The sequence below is a fragment of the Cetorhinus maximus genome, chromosome 23 (genome assembly GCF_964194155.1).
Source record: "Cetorhinus maximus chromosome 23, sCetMax3.hap1.1, whole genome shotgun sequence".
Classification (NCBI taxonomy): domain Eukaryota; kingdom Metazoa; phylum Chordata; class Chondrichthyes; order Lamniformes; family Cetorhinidae; genus Cetorhinus; species Cetorhinus maximus.
In genome coordinates, this window is record NC_135901.1 from 1624315 (window position 1) to 1639994 (window position 15680).

A 15680-nucleotide genomic window follows, 5' to 3' on the forward strand; every position below is an offset into this window, starting at 1 on the left:
CTTTGGTTGTCCACTAGTAATTTGTGTCCATGTACCTTGCTACACGGAAGGTCCTTGGGAGTGTGGCCATCTTCCATTGTTATAACCACAGCCGGTGTTAATTGCTGAGCAAACCAAATCTCAGGGAAACTTGTCTTATGGACTATACCCTTTGTTTTGTATTCTGAAAACAAAGCGATGTACTGATCTTAGTAAGAAGTCCAGTAATGCTTTTACTTTTATTTCTTAAAATCCCAAAAGTTTTATTAGCAACAATAAAAGGAAACCTAAACACACAAGATTAGTTACACCATTAATGTTAGTTTTTTAAAAAACATTCCCCAAAGAAAGGAAAATTCTACTTGGTCAATCCTACAAGTAAACACCTCCCAGGCAACAGTCCCTTTATAGATGGTTAACTATAAAATCCAGTAATATTACACAAGGTGAAGTGTTGTAGCTTTAATAAAGGCATAGCACATGACCTCTAACCTCTTCCACTCTACGTTGGAATCCACTTCAAAATAAAACTGCTTGTTGCAGCCCAGGACTTTTCTGTTGACTGAATGGCCGGTTCAAATGGCAAACTCTCCGGGCCCAGAGCTCCAGCTATCTCTAATCCTAAACTCTTTCCCCTTCCATCCCAGTTCCATTGTTCTCACACCTCTTTGAAACTCAAATCCATCCACATATAAAATCTTTTTATGTTTCTGTCTTGTCTTTGCTTTTGGGGTCAATAAAATCTACCTATGGAACTCCCTGCGAAATGTAAAGATGTTTTTTGGCATCTCTGATTCCCCTTTGATATTCAAACAAACTCTCAACTTCTCGAAAAACGCAAATTTTAGATCTAACCTAGTTACTTGTCCCTCAAGCTAAACACCGCTATCCTTTACATCTTTCAAAACCTCAAGACAACCTGACTCCTATTAATCTCCTACATGCACCTGGGCGAGTGTGCACCCACTGACTCTGTTTGAGTACCAACACACTTAGGCAGTCCTCTCAAATACAGAGCTCCTGAGGGAAATGGGTACTTCATATCCACTCTGCATCATGGCCCTCTTCATTACAGATAAAATGCCTAATTTTGTACACTACTTACGTTCTACTCCTTGGTCTCCTCTGTTCCAAAGAAAGCGAAATAGGTAACATTTCCTTTAGTGGAAGGGCCAGATTTAAGGTGAGATCGCAGCCAATAAATTGCGTTCCATTTTAGATAAGAAGCCTGCGAGTTTGAAGTGGGTGTGGAGGATTCTGACGACTAAACCTCAAATATTTGCATATTGGCGAATAAATAATATTATTACCAAGTTGGTGAGTCCCTCTGGGTATCGTCTATGCTAGCAGAATAATTTAATATGCTACACCATCAGCACATTTGGCATCTTGACTTCCCAACGTATGGTGTGTTTGGGGGGGAAAAAATCTTAAAATGAGTCTCAAATATCCAACCATCTCTATGCAGAATCCCTCAAAAGCATAATTATGCGTAATTATTCCTGCAGTTTATTTTTTAAACTAAAAAGGCCATCCAACCCCAGCTTCCTCTTCCCAAGCCAGTATGCCCAGTGGTGAGGCGCAAATCACTCCAAACCCACTCTGTTACGCAGGACAGGTCTTTCATATGCCTGATACCAGACTCCGGAAGCAACTGCTGTACTCAGAACTCAATGGAGGCAGGAGACGCTTCAGTGACACTTATTTCCCCCCCTTTCCCACCCCCCAAGTAACACCGACTCATGGGAGTCCCTGGCTTGTGACCGACCAAAATGGATGGAGGAGGTTCTTTTGTGAAGGTGAAGCCCAGGTGTCCGAGAGAGCGCGCAAACCCGTGCACGAGCCATCCGCCCCACCCTTCAATCTCCAGCTGCCTCTGCATGTGGCACAGTCTGCAGATCGTACGCTGGGCTTCTCAGCCACCATAGAACCCATCGGACTGGAGTGGAAGCAAGTCATCCTCGAACCTGAAGGGCTGCCCAAGTAGGAGATGTTAAATCACTACACAAATAATCACCTCCTTTCAAAATAAAGTTTCCCCCTCTAGCATTTCATTTAAATAGTTTTGAAAAATAATGCACGCACTGACGAGGGTTGAACCAGAACATTCAGTGACTCGTCTGTCTCAGTGCCATTATATTCCAGCTGCCAAGGAGCCTTTGATATATATTTAGACAGTGAAAATACAGCTGTAAGTAAATGGATATTGAGTCTTAAACCCAAAGTGCTGAAAGAGGTTGAGACCTATTGAATGGAAACTCCGATGGGGAATTCGGGAGAAACTTCATTTCCCAGCGAGTGGTGAGAATGTGGAAATCGCTACCACCGGGAGGAGTTGAGGTGGACGGCATAGATATGTTTAAAGGGAAGTGGAGAGACATTAGAGAGAAAGGAACAGAAGGATGTGGTAAGGGGGTGGGAGGAGGCTCATGTGGAGCAGAAATACTGGCATGCAGCAGATGGGCCGAATGGTCTGTTTCTGTGCTGCTGTCGTGTAGAAAAGTCGGCCCTTTCAAATAAAAACCTTATGGATAAATTTAATCATGTGAAATGCGTAATTTTTTTAAAGCCTCAATTTGTATGCTAGAAGTTTTAATGAGTTGAAAAAGCAAATGGAAATTTGTGTAGAAAGTTTTTGGATATATGTAGGAAAAGAGACTTTAACATTTTGTTCAATAGTAGGGTATAAGGCCACAGATGATAGTCAATGAGCCATTAGCACTTAGAAGGGAGGCCATTTGGCCCATCGAGTCCATGCTGGTCCACTGTAGAGCAATCCAGTCAGTCCCATTCCCTCTACTCTATCCCCGTACCCCTGCAAGTTTATTTCCATCAGGTTTCCACCCAATTTCCTTCTGAAATCATTCATCGTCTTTGATTCCACCACCCTCGTGGGCAGCGAGTTCATTACCACTCGCTGTGTAAAAAAGTTCTTCCTCACATCTCCCCCACATCCCCTGTGCAAAACCTCAAGTCTATGTCTCCTGTACCTCGCTCATGGGAACAGCTTTACTTTGTCTACTTTATCTAAACCTGCCCTAATCTTATTCACCTCTAACAGTGGAGATGTTAACATTTTTCCCCATAGGAAATATTGACATGATTGGAACATTAGAACATAACAAATAGGAACAGGAGTGGACCATTCAGCCCCTCGAGCCTGCTCCGCCATTCAATAAGATCATGACTGATCCTCTTGTGTTTCGATTTCCACATCCCCATCTAACCCTGGCAACCTTTGATTCTCTTGCCTCACAAGAATCTGTCCACCTCTGCCTTAAAAATATTCAATTACTCCGGCTCCACCATATTCTGAGGCAGAGAATTCGAAAGTCGCACAACCCTCTGAGAGAAAAAAAATTCTCCTCATCTCTGTCCTAAAAGGGCGACATCTAATTTTAAAACAGTGCCCCCTAGTTCTGGACTCACCCATAAGAGGAAACATCCTTTCGACATCCACCTTGTCAAGGCCGTTCGGGATCTTGTATACACTTCAATCAAATCACCCTGATTTTTGAAAACAAAACCTGACTGTATATCCAGCATGGCTTGTTGGCTAGCAGCCTGGCCGCAGGGTCAGAGGTTGTGGATTCAAGGCCCAGTCCAGTGACTCGAGCCCACAAGCTGGGCTGACACTCCTGATGCAGTGCTGAGAGAATGCTGCACTGCCGTATGAGGCTTTCAACCGAGGGCCCCCCATCTGCCCTCTCGGCTGGATGTAAAGGATTGCAAGGGTACTATTCCGAAGTAGAGCAGAGGAAATATCCCTACTGTGCCATGAGCATTTATCTCTTGGCCAATGACACTGAAAAAAGCAGTAATCACATTGGTAATCCGACAATGCGACAGTGCTTACACTTCAAAAGTACTTCATTGACTTGTAAAGTGCTGTGGGATGCCATGAAAGGTGCTTTATAAAGGCATCATATCTACCAAATTGTTTAGAATAGATAAGAGTTGTGTATTGCTGAGGAGACATGCTGCGAAGATTTTCGTCTTGCACTTAGCAGATTGGTCAAGGTGTTACTTTGGACAATGCACCAAGGGAACTGTTTCCCCCCAGGCTTTTGTTTAATTCAAAAAAAGGCGTAATGCCTGGACATGTTCCTTTTGCCTGCAGAGGACAGGTTCCTGTTTCTGAATATATGTCGCTTCTGCTAAATCTTCTTGATTGGAACTCGTGTCCCCTGAGCGTTAGCCTGGACCGCTGGATTACTAGCCCAGTGACAGTACCACTACACCGTCATCTCCCCGAAACTCTTTGGGCTACATTTAAGTTTTTAGTGGGTGGTTGCACCTCAGGAAATTTTAGTGACTCTTGATGGCCTGTGTTGACAACTCTTGTTTGGACATGGAGGCAATTATTTGGCCTTGATCAACCATCCTGGCGTTGACCGTTGATTAACTTGCCTTCGATATTTCCCCCAATTTTTCAGCAATAAGATGAGGTTATGTTCTTTTTTAGCCAGCTTAATGCCTTTTAAGGAAATATGTCCTCTTTTTCAATCCTCTTAATGCTTCTTAGGAAGATATTTTCCTTTTTTCCATATCTTAATGCCTTTTAAAGAAGATATTTTCCTTTGTTCAATTATCTTAATGCCTTTTGAGAAATGCTCTCTTCTTCAGTTATCTTAATGCCTTATAATATGCCGCCTCCATGCATTTGAGGAGATATTTGATCATCTTAATGCCTTTTAAGAAGCTTTTCAAAATTCTCCAGATTTTGGGAAGGTTCCATTAGATAGGCATAGAGCAAATGTGATTCCTTTATTCAAGAAGGGAGGGAGACAGGAAGCAGGAAACTACAGGCTCGTTAGCTTAACATCTGTCATAGGGAAAATGTTAGAAGCTATTATTAAGGATGTTATAGCAAGGCATTTAGAAAAACTCAAAACAATCAGGCCGAGTCAACATGGTGTTTTGAAAGGGGAATCATGTTTAACCAATTTATTGGCGTTCTTTGAAGGAGCCACATGTGCTATGGATAAAGGGGAACCGGTAGATGTACTGTACTTAGATTTTCAGATGGCATTTGATAAAGTGCCACACAAACGCTATTGTGGAAAATAAAAGCTCGTGGGTGTAGGGATGTATTGACATGGATAGAAGATTGGCTGGCTAACAGGAAACAGAGGGTAGCCATAAATGGATTTTCTCTGGTTGGCAGGATGTGACGAGTGGTGTGCCGCAGGGATCAATGCTGGGACCTCAACTTTTTACAAATTATGTAAATGACTTGGATGAAGGGGCAGATGGTTTGGTGGCTACATTTGCTGCCGACACAAAGATAGGTAGGAAAGTAAGCTGTGAAGAGGACATAAAGAGGGAGACATAGATAGGTTAAGTGAGTGGACAAAGACCAGGCAAATGGAGTACAATGTGGGCAAATGTGAAATTGTCCACTTTGGCAGGAAGAATAAAAAAGAAGCATATTATGTAAATAATGAGAGATTGCAGAGATCTAAAATTCTGGATGATCTGGGTGTCCTAGTGCATGAATCACAAAAGGTTAGTATGCAGATACAACAAGTAATTAGGAAAGCTAATAGAATGTAATAGTTTATGCGAGGTGAATTGAATACAGAAGTAGGGAGGTTATGCTTCAGTTGTACAAGGCACTGGTGAGACCACACCTGGAGAACTGTGTACAGTATTGGTCACCTTATTTAAGGAAAAGTTGTAAGTGCGTTGGAAGCAGTTCAGCGAAGGTTTACGAGACTAATACCAGGAATGGGTGGGTGTCTTATGAGGAAACATTGGACAGGTTAGGTTTGTATCCGCTGGAGTTTAGAAGAGTAAGAGGTGACTTGATCGAAACATTTATGATCCTGAGGGGTCAGTGGATGTGGAGAGGATGTTTTTTCTTGTGGGAGAATCTAGAACTAGGGGTCACTATTTAAACATAAGGGGTCACTCATTTAAGACAGAGATGAGGAGAAATTTTTTCTCTCGGAGGGTGGTGGGTCATGAAACTCTCTTATTTGAAAGGCGGTGGAAGCAAGGTCTTTTAATATTTGTAAGGCAGAGCTACATAGATTCTTGACTGACAAGGGGGGTGACAGGTTATCAGGGGTAGGAGGAAGTTACAATCAGATCAGCCATGATTTTATTGAATGGCGGAGCAGACTTGAAGGGTCTTGTGACCTACTCCTTCTCCTAGTTCATATGTTTGTATATGTCCTCATTTTGGTTATCTTAATGCATTTAAGAAGATATCTTCTTTTTTCAGTCATCTTAATGCCTTCTGGGAAGATATGTTCTGTATCTTAATGCATTTTAGAACATTTGTCCTCCTTTCCAGTCATTTGGGAAGATGTGTTCTATTTATCAATAATCTTAATGCCTTTTGAGAAAATATGTCCTTTTTAGTCATCTCATGGCCTTTTAAGAAGATGTGCTCTCCTTTTGCGAATGCCTTTGAAGATGTTCTGTTTTTCAGTCATCTTAATGTCTTCATCTTCATGTATTTTGAGAAGATAGGTCCCCATATCCTTTAGCATGTTAATGCCTTTTTCCGACGCATTTTTGGGGAAAGGGGCTTGTAATGGCGGGAGGGGCCGAATAACCACCCCAACCACGTGGTCCTCATTTTGAATTCCGACCGTTGGCGGGAAAGCTCGAGCCGCCCGCCGCCCGCGCGGGGTCTGGAGGTGGTGGGGAGCTGATTGGACGGCGGGCCGCCGCCGCGCGATGGGCGAAGCAGAAACGCCCGCCGTGATTGGTCGCGGGGGCGTGGCGATGGCTGTCCCCGCCCCCTCCCTGCGGCCGCCCCGGTATTTAAGCAGTTAGATGGCGTGGGAAGCGACGCCATTTGAGGATGTGAGGTAGAGGGGCTGGTCATGGAATAAAGTAGAAATAAAACATTATAAGAGGGAGCACTGTTTTTGAAATAAGGTCACTCTAATCAGGAGAGGCTCCCCTTTGTTTTAAAAAGTGAAATAAAAGGCAACCCGGACCTCATTGGGATGCCAGTTTAGGCAGGGTCAAAGGTCACCCAAATATTGGCCAACTAATGTGGCTCTGACTGCATGTCAGAACTGTTGGACTTAAATGAAAACTTTCCCTCTTAAGAGGAAAGATAGGCTTTAAGAGTTAGGAGAGGTTGTGACGTAGTAATAGAGCAAGTTAATGAAGCGTAACAGGTTGGAGGTAAGCAAGTGACCAGTGGCAGGCTGAAGAGTTGAAATAAGGCAGTAAAGGGTCTCAGAGCACCAAAGGTCCAGGTAAGACGAAATGGCAGGAGTTACGTGCACACACACACACACACCATCATCATCATCACACCATCATCATTGCATGTGGGGCAAAAGGGAGAACGGCGCCAATTTCACTTGGGATTCGCCGAGTGCCCCTCGCTCAAAGGGAGCCAGGGCGACGCCCCGGAGCGAATTGCTTTGGCGTTGCACCCTTCAGCCACCTTGCAGAGCCCTGGCCAACGTTGACCCGTGGGAGGATTTGGGTGCCCCACACCCAAAACGCGGTAAGCTGCCCCGCTGGCGGCAGCAAGCAATAAAGGGCGGCGAATGGCATGTCGGCTCTCTCCTTGCGAGGGAGGTGCTGTTTTAAGAGTAAGGAAGTTTTGCCCCCATTATACAAGGCCTTGGCGAGACCACGCCTGGAGCACACGTGCACAAGTTTCAGTCTCCTTAGCTAAGGAGACTTGCCTTTGGTGGGGATGCAGTGAGGGTTCACGAGACTGATGCCTGGGATGCTGGCATGGGGGTGAAGCGTAGAATGGCCTCCTTACTCATTCCGTGAATCCCTATGAGAGAGCCGTCCTACGAGGTGAGATTGAAATAGGGGAGCCTGTTACCGCTGGAGTTTGGAAGAACGAGAGGTGATCTGATTGAAACTTTGAACATTCTTCGAGGGTTTGACGGGGTCGGTGCTGACAGACTGTTTCCCTCCTGCGGCTGTAAAGTCTATAATGGGGGGCGGCGGGGGCGTCACAGTCTCAGGGTGAGGGGTCGTCGATTTTGGACTGAGATGAGGGGAAATTCCTTCACTCGGAGGGTTGTGAATCTTTGGAATTCTAACCCCCCCCCCCCCCCCCCCCCCCCCGCCCACCATCCCCACCGAGAGCTGTGGATGCTCCGTCGCTAAGTCTATTCAAGTCTGTGACTGATAGGATTTTGGGCGCGAAGGGATAGGGCGGGAAGGTGGAGTCGAGGCAGAAGATCAGCCGCCATCCTATTGAATGGGGGAGGGGGGGCAGGCCCGAGGAGCTGAATGGCCTCTCCCTGTGCTCCTTGAGAAAGTGGTGGCGAGTTGCTGCCTTGAGTATAACTGAGAGGCTTGCTAGGCCATTTCAGAGGGCAGTTCGGAGTCAATCATATTGTTGGGGCCTGGAGTCACACGTGGGCCAGACCAGGTAAGGTTGGCAGATTTCCTTCCCTAAAGGACATTAGTGACCCAGATGGGATGAGTCTGAAGGAGTTCTTCCAAATGACCCTTGTGACACCAGTTGTTGAACGTTCAACATTTTGACCGATTTACTGATGACTGAGACAGTAATCTAGAGGTTATTACTTTTGTTTTTGCTTTTTAATTTAGGTCCTAGCTGCTCATGCTCCCTGAGCAGAACCTTTTACACGATAATACCTATGTAGCTGGTACCTACATGAACCACGATAACTGGGCCCTCTCCCTCCCTCTCCACATTACTCTCCAGCCCGAGGAGATGTCCTTAAATCCATTACTGAGCAGGCTGCACAGCATTCGGGACTCACACCCTTGGCTACAGTCCCCGACTGTTCCTACACTCTGTTCTCTCCGCCACCCACCACCCCCAGCTTGAATGGTCCCCTGTAACTCGGTAACATGGTCACTTTGCTCATACATCAAGCTGCTGTCCTCATGGCTCCAAGAACTTTGAATTTACTGGACAAGTGCAAAGTGCTACCTTCTTGATACCCATACCTGTATCACCAGTAGTCACACCCTCCCATCCCTGACCACAGACTAAATCTGATATTATGTAACTTAAGGAGAGTGGCTGCTTGCTGAATCAAATTGTCCAGGCAACTTTCTCCCTATTGTCCAAAGTTCAGGCTCCAGCTCAACAACTCTGAGCTGAAGTTCCTCGAGCTGCACTTACTGCAAATGTTGTTGTTGTGGATCACATTCGTGCCTACCAACGTCCAAATGCTACGGCTGCAACACATCATATCAAGTCAATTCTGACCTGGAAGTTGCTCAATATCAGAGTATTTCCATCATTTTCTATTTATATTGCATATTTTCAGCATGCACAGTATTTTTGCTTTTCTTTGACCAGGGGAATGTGAGAATATGGAATTCGTTATATTAAGAGTTTGCGAAGCATGTCAGAACTGGGAACTCATGGGTACAACCACACCACAAATACACCGTCCACCAGCTGTATGTAGACAGGGATTCACTTGGTCATCCCATTTACTGACACAAGAACACAGTCACGTCAGAGGGAGACCATTCAGATACTTTATATGCGCGGAGGGATCTATTCAGTATTTCCACTAGTTAACACTCCAGCTTTAAAAGTTCAAAGCAATTGATATACAATCAATTGGTGATGAGGAGCTGTTTAAATGTTCTGTTTACGAGAAAAGACACACTCGTTCACACCGCCTGCTAAGAATCCAGTGAGTTCACATTTGACATTGAGGGTTTTTTCCTGCTGTTAATCAAGTCCAGGATAGAACTATAGATACTGTGTCAACTGACTTAACCATTTTATATCCAGGGTTCAAATCGTAAACAGACCACAAAAGATGATGTTGTATTCGATGAAACAGGTTGTTAATGGCGGTGGGACTTACCCAGCATTCACCGAGAGGCAGAATGTGCCCTATCTGTACAACAGGCGATTGTTGCGCAGGCGCAGTGTCGCTCTGACTGGAGCATGCGCAGTGCAGGTGTTCGGACGGGCCGGTGTCGGAACCGCAGGGAGACAGAAACTGACTGGAGGCGGCGGGTGAGTGAGGCCGAATCGAGCCGGCGGGTCGGGGGAGAGGCTTCAGAAACACCCGGTGTAGGCCGCAATCCCGGATCATAGCCTCCATGTCCCGCGTTTGCAGCTCCGGGGCTTCTTCCCGGTGACAGAGCCGGGTTCGGGGGAAGAGGCTCCGGAGCGGGAGATTCAAAAATTACGGGGAGACCGCGGCCGCCCGAGGGCTCAGAAACTGGGAGGACGGACACAGGGTCCGGCTAAGACCCACCCGGGAGGGTCCCCCCTCCTGTGTCCCGCCCGGCGGCAGCTGGGGTCCAGCCTGAGACCCTGAATCAGAGACACAGGAGCTGGAGAACTGAACCAAGGCAGAGGAGAGGGAGGAAGAAAACTGGGAGAAACTGTTTTCAGATGCAGGAGTTTGTAACCAGAGGACACAGATTTATGATTTTGACAACAGAACCAGAGGGGGTGATGAGGAGAATATTTTTACGCAGTGATTTGATGTGATCTGGAATGCACACACTGACGGGGTTGGAAGCAGATAAAATAGCAACTTTCAAAGGGAATTGGATCAATAAATGAAGAGGGGAAAATTGGCAGAGTTATGGTGAATGGAACTAATTGGACGGCTCACTGATCTTTGTGACATTCTGAATTTTCCTCTCCTGAGGTTTTAACATTTGATCTTTTCAATCATAATGTGTCTCAAACAGAAGATTTAAAACGTTGGTTTCTACGAGCTGTCAGACCTGTTTCCTGTGTGTCTGTGCAACTTGGGAACTGCAGGCAAGGGTGAGAAGGAACCGATTCTTTTCAGTTCCTCAGATGCACCATTATCACCTCAGATAACAGAAATCTCTGGAGTTCCCCATGTCGTCATTGCCCTCCCCTTGGGTACAACAGCTCTCAGTCAAGTGGAGTCAGTCACACGTGTCTCTGTCATGACATTTCCACTCCTATTTTATCACACACCTCCCTGTGACACTCACCATAACACAGAAACCCAAATATCATTGCTTCCTTACACCTTGTCCTCCTATTACAATCGGATCTTTATTCTGCCTCTTTCCTCACTTAATGTAAGGTTCCCTGCAGTTAAAGTGACCTCTGTTATTAAGAACTGGAGTCGGCCTGTGTGATTATTTTTACACCAGACTCCAGTCAGCCCCACGTGCTGCAGTCGTAACTCCCTTCACAAACCCAAAGAGGAAGAGATTTTTTTTAAGGAGTGGATGGGCACGTCAAACCTGCAATCATGTCCCAGGAATGCTTTGCTGGATGGAGCAACTGCCCAGAATTGTCCCGACTGTCATTCCCTTCACTCCTTCTGAGTCTAAGAAAATATTCGGCAAAAGAACAGAGACTCCCATTTATAATGACACCAGGAGCATCGGCTCGGATGATGTGGTCGAGTTTCTGGAGGGGGCTTGAACCCACATCCTTCTGACTCGGGGTGAGAGTGCCACCAATTAGTCAATATTGATATCAGTTCCCATTCCACTAGACCATGTCTGTGTTATTACATTAAACCCATCCCATTCCCATTGCAGTGATCCTTGGCTCTGTTATTAGACATTAGGCAACACATTGACATCATATTATACTAATAGACCATGACTCACTTACATTGCTAGATGAGACCCAAACTTTGGTTTTGCTGCACTAGATACTGACTGCATTATCATCACATTGGATCCAATGATGTGTTAACTAACACACTGCAGCCTAACTCTTATTATTGGAACAAATACTGTATTTGTTACACTCAAGGTGAGCCAAACCTTTGTTATTCTTCCTTTGGGCCCATCTGCACTCTTACTGTATCAGACCCTGTGTTTGTAATTGTTACACTTATACTATGCCACTGTTATTATTAGAAAATAGCCTGTCTTTTATTCCAGTTCTGGTGTCTGTGTTTATTATTATCACTGGAAACATTTTTCCTGCTAGTTTTCAACTGGAACCTGTTTCTGCTATTTGATTGTCATATTTCCATGTTTTTAACTTTATTATTTAGTCTCTATGTGAATTTCCTCATGTAAGTCACACTGCAATTCAGCCTTTGGTCTGAAAACTTGCTTCTTGAATAAAATACCGTTATTATAGCTCACAGTGTAGGATCATAAGCTCAGAATTACCACTTGGCAGGGTACAGGTGGGTAAACAGTAACTGGGATTGAACCTCACCATCACACAGCACCTTCATGAAAGAAAGGAAGAAAAATCAGTGTTGCATCCCTGTTGATGTTGATGGGCCATATTCTACCACCTGAAGCATTCCGGGTATCATCATCTGCCATTGTCTTCAGATGGTACAGGAGCTAATGGATGGTGTTCAGCTCATCGTGTTTGTACCAGCGCTTTAGTGTAGCTATCGAATTAGTCCCACTCCCCTGCTCTTTACTCCTAGACTTGGATATTTCTTCCTTCAACTATTTATTCAATTCTCCCAAAAATGTTGCTCTTGAATCTGCTTCCAGCACCCTTTCAGGCAGTGATTTCCAGATCACAGCAACACACTGCTTAAAAAAAAGTTCTGAAATCTGTGTCCTCAGATTAGCAATTTTTCTGCTACTGGACACCCTTATTCTTTCAGTTTGTCAAAACTGTTCATGATTTTGAAAACTGCTTTGCATCTTTTTTGAGAAGGTGGTGGTGAGCCATCTTTTTGGCCTGCTGCAGTCCATGGTGTAAGTTCTGGGTATTTTAAGAGTCAACCATATTGCTGTGGGTCTGGAGTCATATGCAGGCCAGACCAGGTGAAGATGGCATATTTCTTTCTCTAAAGGGTATTAGTGAATCAGATGGGTTTTTATGACAAGCAACAATGGCTTCAGGGTCATCATGAGACCTGGTGGGAATCGAAACCCAGCCTCCAGAGCATTAACCCTGGTCTCTGGGTTACTAATCCAGTGACAATACCATCATGCCACCACCACCACCATCCTGCTTAACCCTTTGCTCCAAGGAAAACAATCCCATTTTCTCCATATAGCTGAAGCCTCTTACCTTTGGTACCATTCTAGCAAATCTCTTCTGCACCCTCTCTAAGGCTTTCACATCCTGTTTAAAGTGTGATGCCCATAACTGAATACAGCACTCCAACTGAGGCATAACCGTTGGTTTATAAAATCAGTATTAACTCATTGAATATAAGCACACTCAAAATAATTTTTTTTAAATCTGCACTAAGAAATCGCATGGAGGTGTTCACAGGAGGCTTTTAACTGCTGCTACAATTGTATAACTGACATTCAATCCCCAGATAAAGAAGGGTACGATAACATCGTGGTTATCCATCAGTAATCCCTTCTGTCAAGGGTGATTCTTCCTTGTGGATGACTGGGTGCAAGTGATACGTCAGTGTTAGTTGTGTATTCACAGGTGACTAATGTGTCCTATCTTAGCCTTGCAGGCTCTCCTTACAGTGAGGACATGGGGTTTGTTGGCCAGTAGAGTTGGTGATGGATTGTTGACTCGAGCAGCTGCTCTCTCTGTCCCTCTCTCTCAGTGGCTGTTCTTGTTGATTGAAAAGTTCATGGATGATGATTCACCGTTTTGGAGGCAATTGGGAATCTGCTTCCCAAGTGTTTCTGTTAATAGAGCAGAATGTCAGGTAGGCCTTGAGATTGTCTTTGAAAAGTTTCCTTTGGCCCCATGTGAAGAGCCTCCCTGGTGTAGCTCCGAGTACAGCACCTGTTTGTCAATCTGAATTCAGGCATTCTGACAACATGCCCAGGCATAGTGGTTACATTACTGGATTAGCAATCTAGAGGGAATAATAATCTGGAGATGTGAGTTCAAAACTCATCACAACAGTTAGAGATTTTAAATTCAGTTAATTCAATAAATCTGGAATAAAAATCTACTATAAAAGCTGTTATCAGTGATCATGAAATGAATGGATTGTTATAAAAGTCCAACTGGTTCCCTGACATTCTTTAGGATGCCATCCCAACCTCATCTGGTCTACTGGTGACTGCAGACCAACTACAATGTGATGTGTTTGACCCTTTGAAATGGTGCATAAGCCACTTGGTCATATCAAAGCCGCTCGAAGAAAGTAAAATTCAATTGGATTGCAGCGGTTTGGGAAGGCAGGTCACCATCACATTCTCAAGGGCAATTACGGATGGCAATAAATGCCCGCATTGCCAGTGACACCCACATCCTGTGACGAATGAAAAAAAGGAGCTGCAGCCTGTTTCCAGATTACTGTGTTATTGGTATGTGACAGCATAACTAAAAATGCACAACCAGGAATATCCACGAGACAACAATCCTGACAGTTACTCACTGAAAGTATTCACTCAGTCACCCCATCTGCTAAATTCACATTTGACTGGAGGGATTGGATTCCCCATCATTGCTGCTGTTCTGGTAAAACTTTGGGGGATTTGCAATTCACCATCAATTCCCTTCTTTTTGGTGGATAATGGAGTTTCTGTGCACTTGGGCTTCTGTATAATTTGGTTCCTAATTTAAAAGCAAAATACTGCGGATACTGGAAATCTGAAACAAAAGCAAAAATTGCTGGAAAAACTCAGCAGGTCTGACAGCATCTGTGGAGAGGAAGACAGAGTTAATGTTACTACGGACTCGAAACATTAACCCTGTCTTCCTCTCCACAGGTGCTGTCAGACCTGCTGAGTTTTTCCAGCAATTTTTGTTTTTGTGTTGGTTCCTAATTTTATTGACTGCCCGACACTCGCCCCAATCCCCACATCTTTGCAAAAAAAACACTCACCACTACCAATTAGGCCATTCTATGGCAAGGAATTTACCCAGCATCCCCCGCGGTGGTGAATGTCCCTTTTCCCCGCCAGAGGAGAGCAATGCGCAGGTGCATTATCGCCCAGTGTTTGGAGCATGCGCCATAATGGCGATGTGGCGTCTTCTGTCTGTCTTATCTTCAAACTGGAAAGGAAATGAAAACACGGAGGAACGATGGAGGCGCCGGGAGGACGGGGAGGGTTTCTAAACACTTTGTAAAGGCTCCAAACCTTGAATAAGACCCTGAGATACCCCTGTTTGCAGCCCGGTTCTTTTTTCCGAAGAAGCGCGTTAACGGCCGCCATTTTGGATCAGCGGGGTGCAGTGCGCATGCGCGGACGTCTTGTTTTTTTTGGTAAAAATTTACTTTATTCATAAAATGTCGTCAACCACATTCCAAACCATTTCAAACACACCATTACAAAGGTACAATCAGGTTCAACTTTTACAACATGTATCACCAGGTGCATCAGTACAAACAATATTACAATCATTTGCAGACATTCATTTTGAGCTAGACAGCCCGAGGGGATTTAAGCAGTTCCCAGTCCCTCGGTGCACTGTAGCAGAAAGGTCTTAGACAGCGACCCTTCCCCATTGCGCCTTTGCGGCAGCTGCCCCAAGCTTTAGTGCGTCCCTCAGCACGTAGTCCTGGACTTTGGAATGTGCCAGTCTGCAACACTCGGGCGGGGACAACTCTTTGCGCTGGAAGACCAACAAGTTTCGGGCAGACCAAAGAGCGTCTTTCACCGAGTTGATGATCCTCCAGCTGCAGTTGATGTTTGTCTCGGTGTGTGTCCCTGGGAACAGCCCGTAGAGCACAGAGTCCTGTGTCACAGAACTGCTCGGGATGAACCTCGACAGAAACCACTGCATCTCTCTCCAGACCTTCTTTGCAAAGGCACAATCTACAAGGAGGTGAACAACGGTCTCTTCCCCACCACAGCCACCTCGAGGGCAACGTGCCGAGGGGGTGAGACTCCTGGCGTGTAAGAAG